Raw genomic sequence first — 14,932 nt, 5'->3', positions numbered from 1 at the left:
AAGATGTTAATGTGCGTCTATATTTGGCCAAAGGTAAATTAGCTAGTGTTAGGAGAATGAATTTGTCTTTTTAGGGACTCCTGAGAACCAGCAAACCAGGCTGTTGTCTTGTGAAACAGTGGATGTAAAGAATCTAGCTGGCTAACTATTTACTTGCTTATTGTGTCGGATTAAAAATAACTATGTAGCCGATCTGGGTATGGACCCTAAAACGGAAGCCTAGAGTAGAATATATTATGCAAGTCCTATGTACTGTAGTTATTACCACGCATGAGATTCCCCATATTGTAGCCTGTACATTGAATATATTCACTGATCATGTGCGGTTCAGGTATGACTTTCTTTTTCAGTCATATCAAACGCCATTGCATGTATTACACTTCAACTGTTTACTGCTCCTGGGATATCAATGATTACACATTGTGTAACTATGCAATAGACTAAACATGATTGATTTGTAATTCATATACAGAAAAGAAACCCTATGCATATCTAACTCCATTAATCTGAGGACCCAGGCTAGTATTTCAACCAGTGGAGAATATGAAATGCTTTATTGAAGTGTATTTATAATAATACAATTGAAATGCAAGTTAAATCTTGGGCGGCCTAGTGGTTAGCGTTGGACTAGTAACCGGGAGGTTGCAAGATTGAATCCCCGAGCCGACAAGGTAAAAATCTGCCCCTGAACAAGGCAGTTCCTAGGCCGTCATTAACTGACTTGCCTAGTTAAATAAAGGTAGGCAAATCTGTACTTCAATGCACGTATGGTGTGCATTAGAAGACGAGGTGGGGAGAGAGCATATGATTCATGGATGACAGTGCTACCCTAATATTCTCTCAGCGCAATTGTGATGACCTGTCTCCTAACCTTGGGGGCCAGTGACGGGACTGGCTTCCTCTCATCAAAACATACCTGCAGACGAGAGCGCATGATTAACATGGTCAGTCATCTTAAATCAGGAGCTGAAATGCAAAACTGACCTTGGATCATTAACTCTGGGATTTCAATGTAAAGCATCTCTTTAATAATACTTTGTGTTGACTCAATCAAGTGACATCTCACCTATGATCATTCTGTGCCCTCTGTCAGGCAGTTCAGATGCGGGAGGGGTTCACAAACAGCTGATATAACCTAGAGGATTTAGTGGCTACAGAGTACTTTAAGCTGAAAAACAGAGCCACGAGGATAATGCCAACAGGTGTCTGCGTCACACAGTATCTTCTTTCAGAGTGTACCTGAAATATTTAAATATAGAGGGCTGTGTTTCTCACCACTTGGTTATTGTGAGGCTAACCCCCAGGGAAATCATGACTTGGCAGCAACAGATAGTCCAGTGAAAATGGCTGTGTTTGTGGTGTAAATTAGCAGCTGACATCTTAAGGGTTTTGTAATTCATGCATGTGAGACAGGTTCCATGTACAACAAGACAGGCAGACATGGAGGAAAAAGAACACAGAACAGTTTAATTACCTCTGGTTATGGACACTTTTTATGCCAGCAATAAAGCTTCCACTGCCTGGTCCTCAGACAGTGAACATCTGGCAATATCTACATTTTCAAACCCCTTGGTCAGCTCGCGCTCTCTGAAAGTAAAGAAAACAATAACTGAGATATGACCGTTCAATCTAAAGCAGCACATGTCATTTTTTAGGATGCGTCAATACAGCCCAGTGCTGCTTACCTGAGATGCCATCTTCGTAGGTGTCCTCTTTGACATCCTTTTGTTTCGGGGGGGGGGGGGGGAAATGAGCTTTAAGAACAATTATTTTGGATTTGAAAATAAAGGTTTTGCTCTCGACACAAATGTACCTCCATAGCATATAACAATATGCCTGTGAATAACCACACCTTCATACAAACGTGCTGCTGTATGCAGAATTCTTGACGCGCAACTGAAGACGCTGCCCTATCCTGCCAGCACGCCCACAAGCGAGCCACTCGGGAGCGGAATGATGACACGTGGAAGATGGAAAGGAATGAGAGAGGACCAGCAATTTGTTGCAAGTTGGGCTAATAGCTGAACAATAGACTATTCAACCTTTACTAAAGAGTAGTCTAATAGCCGAGCTATTAGACTACAACTATCGCAGACCTGATTTGCCCTAACGATCAAGGGGTAGCTTGCTACTCAATGTAATGACTTTTTAAATAAGTTACCTTACACATTATGTTGGCTGACAATTTGTTAGCTACGCTGTCCTTACGAACCACATTGGATATCATTACAGCACTATGTACTGGTATGTTAGCTAGCTACCGAACATTAGTAGTTATACACAACCGGTCAAAAGTTTTAGGATATCTACTCCTTCAAGGGTTTTTCTTTATTTTTACTATGTTCTACAATGTAGAATAATAGTGAATACATTAACTATGAAATAACACATATGGAATCATGTATTAACCAAAGAAGTGTTCAAATCAAAATATATTTTATATTTGAGATTCTTCAAATAGCCACATTTTGCCTTGACAGCTTTGCACACTATTGGCATTCTCTCAACCAGCTTCACCTGGAATGCTTTTCCAACAGAGTTCCCACATTTGCTGAGCACTTGTTTGCTGCTTTTCCTTCACTCTGTGGTCCGACTCATCCCAAACCATCTCAATTTGGTTGTGGTCGGGGGATTGTGGAGGCCAGGTCATCTGATGCAGCACTCAATCACTCCCCTTCTCTGTAAAATAGCCCTTGCACAGCCTGGAGGTGTGTTGGTCATTGTCCTGTTGAAAAACAAATGATAAGCCCACTAAGCCCACACCAGCTGGGTTGGCGTATCGCTGCAGAATGCTTTCGTAGCTATGCTGGTTAAGTGTGCTTTGAATTCTAAATAAATCACAGACAGTGTCACCAGCAAAGCAGCCCCACACCATAACACCTCCTTCTCCATGCTTTACATTGGAGATTATCTTTCTCACAAAGACACAGCGGATGGAACCAAAAATCTCCAATTTGGACTCCAGCCCAAAGGACTAATTTCCACCGGTCTAATGTCCACTGCTCGTGTTTCTTTGCCCAAGCAAGTCTCTTCTTCTTATTGGTGTCCTTTACTAGTGGTTTCTTTGCAGCAATTCAACCATGAAGGCCTGATTCACAGTCTCCTCTGAACAGTTGATGTTGAGATGTGTCTGTTACTTGAACTCTGTGAAGCATTTATTTGGGCTGCAATTTCTGAGGCTGGTAACTTTTTAATGAACATATCCTCTTCAGCAGAGGTAACTCTGGGTCTTCCTTTCCTGTGGCGGTCCTCGTGAGAGCCAGTTTCATCATAGCACTTGATGGTTTTTGCGACTCCACTTGAAGAAACTTTAAAAGTTCTTGAAATGTTCTGTGTTGACTGACCTTCATGTCTTAAAGTAATAATGAAATGTCATTTCTCTTTAATTATTTGAGCTGTTCTTGCCATAATATGGACTTGGTCTTTTACTAACTAGGGCTATTGTCTGTACAAACCCCCCCCCCCCCCCTACTCACAACACAACTGATTTGCTCAAATGCATTAAGAAGGAAAGAAATTCCACAAATTAACTTTTAAGAAGGCACCTGTTAATTGAAATGCATTCCAGGTGACTACCTCATGAAGCTGGTTGAGAGAATGCCAATAGTGTGCAAAGCTGTCATCAAGGCAAAGGGTGGCTATTTCAAGAATATTTGTTTAACACTTTTTTGGTTACTACATGATTCCTTACGTGTTATTTCATAGTTTTGATGTCTTCACTATTATTCTACAATGTAAAACATAGTAAAAAATAAAACCCCTTGAATGAGTAGGTGTCCTAAAACTTTTGACCGTCAGTGTACATCAAACTTGCCAGTATATTAACTATAGGCTAACTACCCAACGTTTATTGACTTGACTATTCTCGTCATTCTTAGTTTAGCTACATGGTATAGTCGTTGTGCTTCCTCAATGGACATTCGGGTGCTTTTGTAATTTCGCTCTGGCTAGCTATAGGCTGGACAATAGAACGAGTCAAATTTCACCCAAGGCTAAAAAACGGCTTAAGAACATTGGCTAAACTGGAACACTAGCGCGAGCCCATAGCAAATATTATGGAATCGAGCATTCAGAGACTGTTTTGACGGGAGTGATGCTTAGAATTCCATTAAAAATCTATCCCGTTTTATCTTACCACTACAATCTGTTTGTCGGACGAAACTGGGAAAAAAACTACTTGTGTAGAAAGTAAACATCCGCACCTCGATGGTGTCAACTGTGCTTATGTCTGCATAATGAAAAAGTAGGGAAAAAATAACTTTTGTGGTTTAGCGATCGATGACAAACGAGCTCGCTGCCCAGATTTACATAATTACAAAGAGGAGATTCTCCAGATTAAAATGGTGCCCGTGTAACAGTTTTGCTTCCTTCCCTCTCCTCGCCCCTACCTGGGCTCGAACCAGGGACCCTCTGCACACACAGACAACAGGCACCCTCGAAGCATCATTACCCATCGCTCCAGAAATGCAGAGCAAGGGGAACAACTACTTCAAGGTCTCAGAGCGAGTGATGTCAACGATTGAAACGCTATCAGCGTGCACCCCGCTAACTAGCTAGCCATTTCATACCGGTTACACCCAACTATACACACTGCGAGATATTTGGCGTAATAGACAGACATGCCTATATTTTCCCCCATAGGAAAGAATGGGAAGACCGCAGAGTTCCAATATTATTTTTGTTGTTTCGATTTTGTTGTTTACATTTTAACTATAAAACAATGTGAGCAGGTGTCATTGCCAACAATAGCGAAGCAGGCATTGTGACGTTGAACAATAAACTGGGACTAGAACGTTCGGAAGGCGAGTTGGTGCTCAATAGAACTAATAGGAGCTGGCAAGGTGAAAAATACACTAAAAAAAGGTCTGTTTTTTTCGCGATTACTTCAAAACAACGGCAAGCAGCTGGGAAATATGGCCATATTATGAAACTGGGCTCCACAGCGGACGCAATGAACTAGTTTTTATCAGAAAAGAACGTTGTTAAAAATGTCATGTGTCCAGCCTACCATCTATACAGATTTTAGAGCACTCACGTCTGTGTACTGGAGCGCAGAATAATTACTTTACCAGCGCTCAACACCCGTTGAATAAGGCCGGTGTCAGTAAACGTTGGGAGGGAAAAAGCGAAATAAATTGTTTCCAGCAGCACATTTTACAGTCACCAACGCTCTGGTTAACACAAACAGCCATATACTATGTTATTACAAAAAAGGTTTTAAATTCTCTGGTCATGCCAATACGGAATACTATCAAATGCATCTCAAAGATGCCCTCTGGTGGTCAAACTAGCAATAACTTGCAGTAACAGAAGAAATGGCTGAGAATTAAATGGCGTGCCACAAAATGCTGCAGCAGCACACAGGGTGTGCCGCAGTATGACGCAACTTTTAAAGGAGGAACCACTGTACACACATGCATACGCACACGCAATCTACACACGTACATTGTTGTACGGCGGTATATACATTTTGTATTGTAGATATGCAGTGGTAAATTATATACTGTTCTTTTGTTTTATATGTACATGCCTTAAGCCTTAATGTGTTTGGAACCCAGTGTCGTGATGTTAATGTGATGAGGCCACAAGATGTCACAATGTCCTTTCTCTTAGTTGTCTATTTCCTTGCACTCGTTCTGTGAGAGCGGTCTTCCCAGGACGGCTAATCAGCCGTGGGTAGGAGGGCCGTGTAGACAACCGGTGACTTGAAAATAACAACTGGGTGGTCCTGCTTGAATTCACCTTCCTAGATACAGTAATTAATCGTAGAACTGATTGTTAAGAGGTTCCTTTGTCTTCCTCAACCTCGTTTTGGGATCGTGACTAATCGTGGACCCTGGCTGCAGACTAGAGGACCACGTGCTATGTGAAATCTTAACTCACATGTTTTATACCCCAGGGTCTTTATGACACGCTCTCTGGGTTCCTTGGGGCATAGCCAGTTACAAGGCAAGGTATTATAACTTACTATGATCTCATTTAGACAACTAAAATCAGTTCATCATTACAAAAACATTCTCTTTGATCTGGATATTTTCTACACAACAAAAAGGATGTAAACATATACACATTATTGTAACTCTTCCAGTTACAATGTTTTCGTTATCACAAAATCAACATTCATTTTCAAATTCCATCTATCATTGTTACCACCATTTTGGCTGAAGAAATTTGATGTCCTGTAGTTTTGGCCTGTGAACTCTTCCTAGGGCACACAAACATTCCAGTCTCTCACGCTAGAGACGAGAAGGGAGTTGGCTGCTACCTTATAACTTACGATGGGCGTGAGGTCATAAGCCCCCCCCCCCCAATCAATCCCTCTGCGGGAGGGAGAGATTTCTGTAGAACTGTGATCCACTGTAACCCGATCCTCAGTCATGACACCGGGAAGAGAATGGGGATCCCTAATATATATAAATACAAATACCTCTGGTAGGCAATTAGTGTTAGTACTTCAGTCTTCCCTGCTTTCTCAGCGGCAACTGTAAGCGGCGGTCTCGTCACAACACTAAGACCACCGCTGAAACAAAGTACGGTTCTGCAGAGTCCCTCGAAGGCTCCACACCACTCTCACTTTAGTGTCGTACCTAGTTATTTTCTGATCTCATTTTGCTCTTTTGTAGCGTTGGCAACAATACAAATATTATGGTTAAACTCAAATATACTAATTGACAATAAACCCATCATTTTTTTTAACTGTATAATCTTTAAATTATATCATAAATATGACTGTTGGAGTTGTCACACATGCAGTTAACAAAATATGAAAATGTCTGCTCTACCCAAAATTACAACCAACTAATTGCAGCATTACCGCAGAAAGGAAAGTGGAAGGGGGAGAAAGTAAAGAACTTCTTTGTCGGCCCTGCATTAAAAACCGAAAATGGTGGAAGAAAATTGTGTTAAGTATATCAGTTTAATCTAAGGACCAGAACATTGACAGCTGTGCCAAGGCAAATTCGAAATTTATCTGGAAGAATCTAAAAAAAAATAACAGGGAAAGACCATAGTAACACTGCAAAAAAACTAGAAATCAATGTGAATGACAGGATGCAGTCGAAATAGCAAAAGTCTTCAATTCCGACTTTTTTTACTCTGTCAAAGTACTTACACAGAACACCTCCCCACTGGTTTCTTGGGCTCAGCGCTAGGTTGAGTGTCATTCAAGGGAGGTTTCTGAGTCAGAGGTGAACAAGGTGATTAGCTCGCTAACAAAAGCCAAAGATGTGTTGGACTCTCCCTTAACTACAAAGAGTCACTCATTGACCCCATTTACTATGGTCACTAACACACCTATTGGTCAGGGGGTCTTTCCAAGGATCTGGAAGAATGCCATCTTTAAATCAGGTGACCCTGCTGACATGAGTAACTACAGGCTCATCCAGTATACTCCATGTGGGGTCGAGGTTGCTGAAAAGTGTGTAGCAGAGCAACTGATAGCCCACCTCAACAACAGCCCCTTCACATTACACTCTGTGCAGTTTGGCTTCAGAGCAAAACACTCCACAGAGTGGACAAAGGGGGTGTTGTTGGGGCTGCATTTGTAACCTAAGGAAAGCTTTTGATACTGTTAATCATGAGGTTCTCATCACAAAACTGTCCAAGTTCAACTTTTCCCTTGATGCCTTGAAATGGGTGAAATCATACCTTGAAGGCAGAACCCAGTGTGGCAATGAGCTGTCGCCCACTCTCAGCTATGATGTGGGCGTGCCCCAATGGTCAATACTGGGGCCCCTCCTGTTTAGCCTGTACATTAATGATCTGCTGTTTTTCATGGTTTGGGCTAGGCCCCTTAGTTCCAGTGAAGGGAAATCTTAATGTGACAGCAGACAAGGAATGACATTCTAGACGATTCTGTTCTTCCAACTTTGTGGCAACAGTTTGGTGAAGGCCCTTTCCTGTTTCAACATGACAATGCCCCCGTGTACAAAGCGAGGTCCATTCAGAAATGGTTTGTCAAGATCGATGTGGAAGAACTTGAATGGCCTGCACAGAGCCCTGACCTCAACCCCATCGAACACCTTTGGGATGAATTGGAATGCTGACTGCGATGCGAGCCAGGCCTAATTGCCCAACATCAGTGCCCAACATCCGTGTCCAACCTCACTAATGCTCTTGTTTGCTGAATGGAAGCAAATCCACGCAGCAATGTTCCAACATCTAGTGGACAGCCTTCCTAGAAGAGTGGAGGCTGTTATAGCAACAAATGGGGGGACCAACTCCATATTTTTGCGTATTATTTTGGAATGAGATGTTCGACGAGCAGGTGTCCACACACTTTTGGTCATGTAGCATACGTCACTCATTGCTCAAGCCACACCTCGCCACACCCACCAAACGGAAGCAAACTTACCTCAAAATCTGTTAAAGAACGTACAAGAACCTTTATGGAGAAACATGTTGTTCAGCACAAACTATTCCGCAATGTTCCAGAATCCAATGCAATCAACTTTCAAAACATGCCTAAAAGGACCCCCATGTGAGACTAATGTAACCCACTCATTGATTTGTTGTCAAGTCTACATATGTGTGCACTGCCCACACATTTCGCTCAGCAAATAGGATGGAAAATGGGCTCCCATAAAGATGTTATACAATCTTGGGCAGAAGGCCAGGATATGGATTTCATCCGAATAGCTACTACTTGGGCTGTCAACCGTCAAACCTGAGACTGGTGTGTGTGTGTGTGTGTGTGTGTGTGTGTGTGTGTGTGTGTGTGTGTGTGTGTGTGTGTGTGTGTGTGTGTGTGTGTGTGTGTGTTTTTATTGCATTTTTTGGATAGAAGTTTGAAACATACAATCTACCTGCAGTGAAGCCGCTCAACATTTACATTACATTCCAGTCATTAACAGACGCTCCCATCCAGAGCGACCCGCAGGAGTAATCAGGGTCAGGTGCCCTGCTCAAGGGCACATCTACAGATCCCCCACCCAGCCGACTCAGCCCGAACCTGCGACCTCTCAGCCAACGGCCCAATCGCCAGGCCACCCGCCACCCCTCAACCCTCCAATCCCCTTCTGAGCCACCCTCCCGGTGCAACCCATCCAAACAAGGACCAACCAACAAAAAGATAAAATAAAGAAACACAATGCAACACAAAAGACATCCAGGTCAACAATATTGAACACCGCAAGGCCAACTGTGTGTATGCATGTGTGGCACTATAAACATGTGTAACAACCTGTGTGTGTGCTCTGTGTGTGTGCTGTGTGCGAGTGCTTGCATGGCATCAGCCTCAGGTATAGCTCCATGTAAGACACAACTCTGCCATTTCAATTTACACTACCATGTAAAAACAAAATACCCTCCTTATATGTCTTTTCCATAAATACAGGTATTTTCTCAAGCAGTACTTTTGAGTTCGACCATAATATTTTTTCTATATTTTGTGGGGAATGAAATTGAAATTGTAACTAGCCCTGTATTGCCTGTTTAAAAAACAGATACTTTGAACAAGGTTTGATTGCCACTTCTCATTTTCGGTGAATTGAAAATCTGCACAGAGGCCATTTTTAAACATGGGATGGACTTTTACATTAACATTTTTGTCATTTAGCAGACCCTCTTATCCAGAGCAACTTACAGGAGCAATTGGGTTTAAGTGCCTTGCTCCAGGGCACACTGACAGATTTGTTACCTATTCGGCTCGGGGATTGGAACCAGCAACTTTTCAGTTACCTGCCCAATGCTCTTAACTGCTAGGCTACCTGCTTCCCTTTTCTTAGTGATCTACTTGAGAACCATTTTGGGCTTAAGTAAAACGTTTATAGAAGTGAAGCTTTTAGTGAGAGGTTTAGTGCTTTAATATTTAATAATCTCAGCCCACCGAGTTCATATTCATTATATAGATGGGCAAGCTTTATCTTGTCTGGCTTAGCGTCCCAGATAAGAGTAAATATTTGTTGCATATATGATTTGAAAATTGAGTCATCAGGACTAGGCAACTCCATTAGTAAGTGAGCAAACTGAGATATGACTAACACTATTCCGTGTAATTTTTCCATAAATAGACTGCTATTTATCTCTCTATGGTTGAAGGATCTTGTCTATTTTTTTTTTTACAAATGTTCTATTGAAATTCATTGTTTATATGTTTTGTGATATGAATACCAAGTATGTTTACTTCACCGTCGGCCCATTTTATAGGTGAACGGCATGGTAATGTAAAAGTTGTGTCTTTTACAGATCCAATACGTAATATGGTACACTTTTTAGTTTAGTTTATTAATTCAACCATTTAAAAAAAAACAAGCACACATAAACCTTGAAAAAGCCATACATGCACATGAATAAAATCATTGAGGATAACACACAATAAAGTCTGGGACTTATTTCCATTGTGGCCTTGAGACAAGATGGCTAGACAAGATCAAACACAGTATGCCAGTGAAATAATAAAACAAAAACAGAAGAAGAAGATCCATCTCATCATTCTAGTTACATCATAGGGGTTATTCATACGGGCACAGAAGACATCAAACATATTTTTACTTTATTTTTAAAACTGCCCAGAGAAGATGTTGTTTTTATACAGGTCTCATTCCATTCTGAGGCTCCAGTATATAAGAAAGTACCTTTCCCAGCATTACTTCTGAACCTGTATAAAGGCACATCAGTGTCGTGTCTTTGGCTATGCCGGATTAAGTGATATGACATGCTATTCTACAAAATAATTTCTCTGTAATTAACTAGAAAGTCGGGGCACCATGAAAGAATGTTTATAGAGCTGTTATCTTCCAAATAAACTCTTAAAGACCTGGCAATCTTTTACCTCATGTCACATGTGTCGTAGTGGAGAGAAGACCAAGGCACAGCGGGAATGTGGATACTCATATTTTTTAAATAAAAACACGCAAAGCATCCACAGGGAAAAACAATAAACAATTCTCACGACGACAGGAACAGTTTTGCAGGCTATACGAAAAGCAATGCAAAAACAACTACCCACAACCCCAAAGAAAAACACACACCTGTTTATAGGACTCCCAATCAGAGGCAACTAGAAACACCTGCCTCCAATTGAGAGTCCAGCACCCAACCTACACATAACACAAAACCTCTGCCACGTCCTGACCAAAACTAATACAATTACTCCCTCTGCTGGTCAGGACGTGACACCTCAATAGCAGTCAATATTTAATCGTCGCCTTATTCAGTCTCATCTGAAAGTTGTAAATTATTGGTCTTCTTCACGAACCCTGGCTAATAAGTTGAATCAGCAATACAAAATTTGGTTTAATTATTTATTTACTAAATACCTAAATAATCACACAGAATTACATATACACAGAATGTATCATACATTGATTACAAATTATGTCATAAAGAAAAACCTCCCTACCGGACGGAACAGATATGACGGCTGGTTACACAAAGAAAGGTGGTTGGGTTTGAGTGAAAGAGTGGGAAGACTGAGGAGCAAAAAGGTTTTGTGTCTTTATCGGGCCGTAGGCAGCTATGCTATCATAAATACAGTATCTTATGCAGTCTAAATAACCACCCATTTGAAAAAGGAAAATGCAATAAATATTTACTCTGAGCTGTGCTTCGGTAGATTGGTCGTAGATAGAAGGCGGGGTGGTCCAGCATGGATCTCTGGTCCTCTGAAGAATGTCTAGTGGTGAACTGGAGCATGGTAGAATGGATACTCTGTCCGTCCTCTCCTAGCCCACGTCTACAGTTGCTGCGCTAACGCAACGGCTAGGAGGTATCACTTCTTTAGTGAATAAGAGATCAAAGTTCATATCAAGTTGCCATACTTTTAGCTCATGCTATATTCTGGCTGGTATAGTTGAAATACATCCTTCCGGCATGAGGTCGTCACCTTCACATTGAGATTCGATGGTAATTTCGTTAGGTTCCTGTCATTCAACCAGAGCTCACGCTGAGGTTGGCTTAGTTCTGTAGGTGACCTTGTCCTTTTTAACGCGGGGACCGCAAGTCTTCAGAACAGGAAGTTGAATTTTCGTCAACGGGTTTATATAGTGGTGAAAGAAGGGCGTGTTTCATAGTTTACGACCCATGTCTGTTCACTTGGGCGGGGCCTCTGAGTGAGCAGAGTTTCTCTATGATAAACCGTTCTCTCATTTAAGAAGCTAAACTTACATTTCATCTTTTCACAAATAGTTTCATATTTAAACATTTAAATTGCACAACAATTCCATGTGAATCTGATAACTAGAATGTGTAGATTTTCCAAGATACAGTTTATGTGGTCCTATCATCAGTAATCATGTCTCAGACGCCAACTGATCTGACATCATATTCATTAACTTCTTTGGGATAGGGGGCAGTATTTTCACGGCCGGATAAAAAACGTACCCCGATTTAATCTGGTTACTACTCCTGCCCAGAAACTAGAATATGCATATAATTCGTAGATTTGGATAGAAAACACTCCAAAGTTTCTAAAACTGTTTGAATGGTGTCTGTGAGTATAACAGAACTCATTTGGCAGGCCAAAACCTGAGAAGATTCCAAACAGGAAGTACCCTGTCTGACCATTTTTTGGCCTTCTTGATTATCTCTATCCACTTCCTACGGCTCCCATGGGCTCTCAGAAGGCGGCAAAAAGCTGAATCGTGGCTTTGCAGGCCCTGGCTGAAAAACATTAGCGCGTTTGGATAGTGGCCGGTCAGAGTACTATGAGACTGAGGCTCATGCACGAGTCGACTCCATGTTTATTTTCTCTCTCTTTGAACGAAAACCACCACTCCCGGTCGGAATATTTTACTTTTTTACGAGAAAAATGGCATAAAAATTGATTTTAAACAGCGGTTGACATGCTTCGAAGTACGGTAATGGAATATTTAGATTTTTTTTGTCACGAAACGCATCGGGCGCGTAACCCTTCGTCACCCTTGGATGAAATAAACTGTCCACATTAGGGAAAATAGTGCAATAGCATGTTAACCTCTCTGGGCGTCCCACCTACTCAACAGCCAGTGTAATCCCGTGGCGCGATATTCAAATACCTTAGAAATGCTATTACTTCAATTTCTCAAACATATGACTATTTTACACCATTTTAAAGACAAGACTCTCGTTAATCTAACCACACTGTCCGATTTCAAAAAGGCTTTACAACGAAAGCAAAACATTAGATTATGTCAGCAGAGTACCCAGCCAGAAATAATCAGACACCCATTTTTCAAGCTAGCATATAATGTCACATAAACCCAAACCACAGCTAAATGCAGCACTAACCTTTGATGATCTTCATCAGATGACAATCCTAGGACATTATGTTATACAATACATGCATGTTTTGTTCAATCAAGTTCATATTTATATCAAAAACCAGCTTTTTACATTAGCATGTGACTAGCATGTGACTAGCATTCCCACCGAACACTTCCGGTGAATTTACTAAATTACTCACGATAAACGTTCACAAAAAACATAACAATTATTTTAAGAATTATAGATACAGAACTCCTTTATGCACTCGCTATGTCCGATTTTAAAATAGCTTTTCGGTGAAAGCACATTTTGCAATATTCTGAGTAGATAGCCCGGCCATCACAGGCTAGCTATTTTGACACCCACCAAGTGTGGTGCTCACCAAACTCCGATTTAATATTAGAAAAGTTTGATTACCTTTGCTGTTCTTCGTCAGAATGCACTCCCAGGACTTCTACTTCAATAACAAATGTCGGTTTGGTTCCAAATAATCCATAGTTATATCCAAATAGCGGCGTTTTGTTCGTGCGTTCAAGACACTATCCGAAGGGTAAAGAAGGGTGACGCGCCCGACGCGTTTCGTGACAAAAAATGTCAAAATATTCCATTACTGTACTTCGAAGCATGTCAAACTCTGTTTAAAATCAATTTTTATGCGATTTTTCTCGTAAAAAAGCGAGAATATTCCGACCGGGAGTCGTTGTTTTCGTTCAAAGAGAGAGAAAGTAAACATGGTGTCGGCTCGTGCACGCGCCTCCAGTCTCATTGTTCTCAGATCGACCACGATCCAAATGCGCTAATATTTTTCAGCCATGGCCTGCAAAGCCACCATTCATCGTTCTGGCGCCTTCTGAGAGCCTATGGGAGCGTTAGAAAATTTCACGTTATGCCAGAGATCCCCTGTTTTGGTTAGTGATGATCAAGAAGGCCAAGAAATAGTCAGAGAGAGCGCTTTCTGTTTGGAATCTTCTCAGGTTTTGGCCTGCCAAATGAGTTCTGTTATACTCACAGACACCATTCAAACAGTTTTAGAAACTTTAGGGTGTTTTCTATCCAAATCAAACAATTATATGCATATTCTAGTTACTGGGCAGGAGTAGTAACCAGATTAAATCGGGTACGTTTTTTATCCGGCCGTGCAAATACTGCCCCCTATCCCCAACAGGTTAAAATAATTGTTATGTATTCTGTCAACGTTTATCGTGAGTCATTTAGTAAATTCACCGGAAGTTTTCGGTTGGTATGCTAGTTCTGAACATCACATGCTAATGTAAAAAAGCTGTTTTTTATATAAATAGGAACTTGATTGAACAAAACATGCGTGTATTGTATAACATAATGTCCTAGGAGTGTCATCTGATGAAGATCATCAAAGGTTAGTGCTGCATTTAGCTGTGTTTTGGGTATTTGTGATGCATGCTAGTTGCTTGGAAATGGCTGTGTGTGTTTTTTTGTGTCTATGTACTCTCCTAACATAATCTAATGTTGCTTTCCCTGTAAAGCCTTTTGGAAATCGGACAACGTGGTTCGATTCAGGAGAAGTGTATCTAAACAATGGTGTAAAATAGTCCTATGTTTGAGAACTTTGAATTATGACATTTTGTGGTTTTAGATTTGTCACTGGCTGTTGAATAGTGTGGTACGATTTCGTCCCACCTCCCCTAGAGAGGTTAAGTACCAATGCATATTTTTAACTGGTTGGATTACCGAAATAGGGTTCCATTTCCCACCTTTTGATGTTCCCAGACTC

Source organism: Salmo trutta, chromosome 1, assembly GCF_901001165.1.
Source record: "Salmo trutta chromosome 1, fSalTru1.1, whole genome shotgun sequence".
NCBI lineage: Eukaryota > Metazoa > Chordata > Actinopteri > Salmoniformes > Salmonidae > Salmo > Salmo trutta.
Note: the sequence above shows the minus strand (reverse complement) of the source record.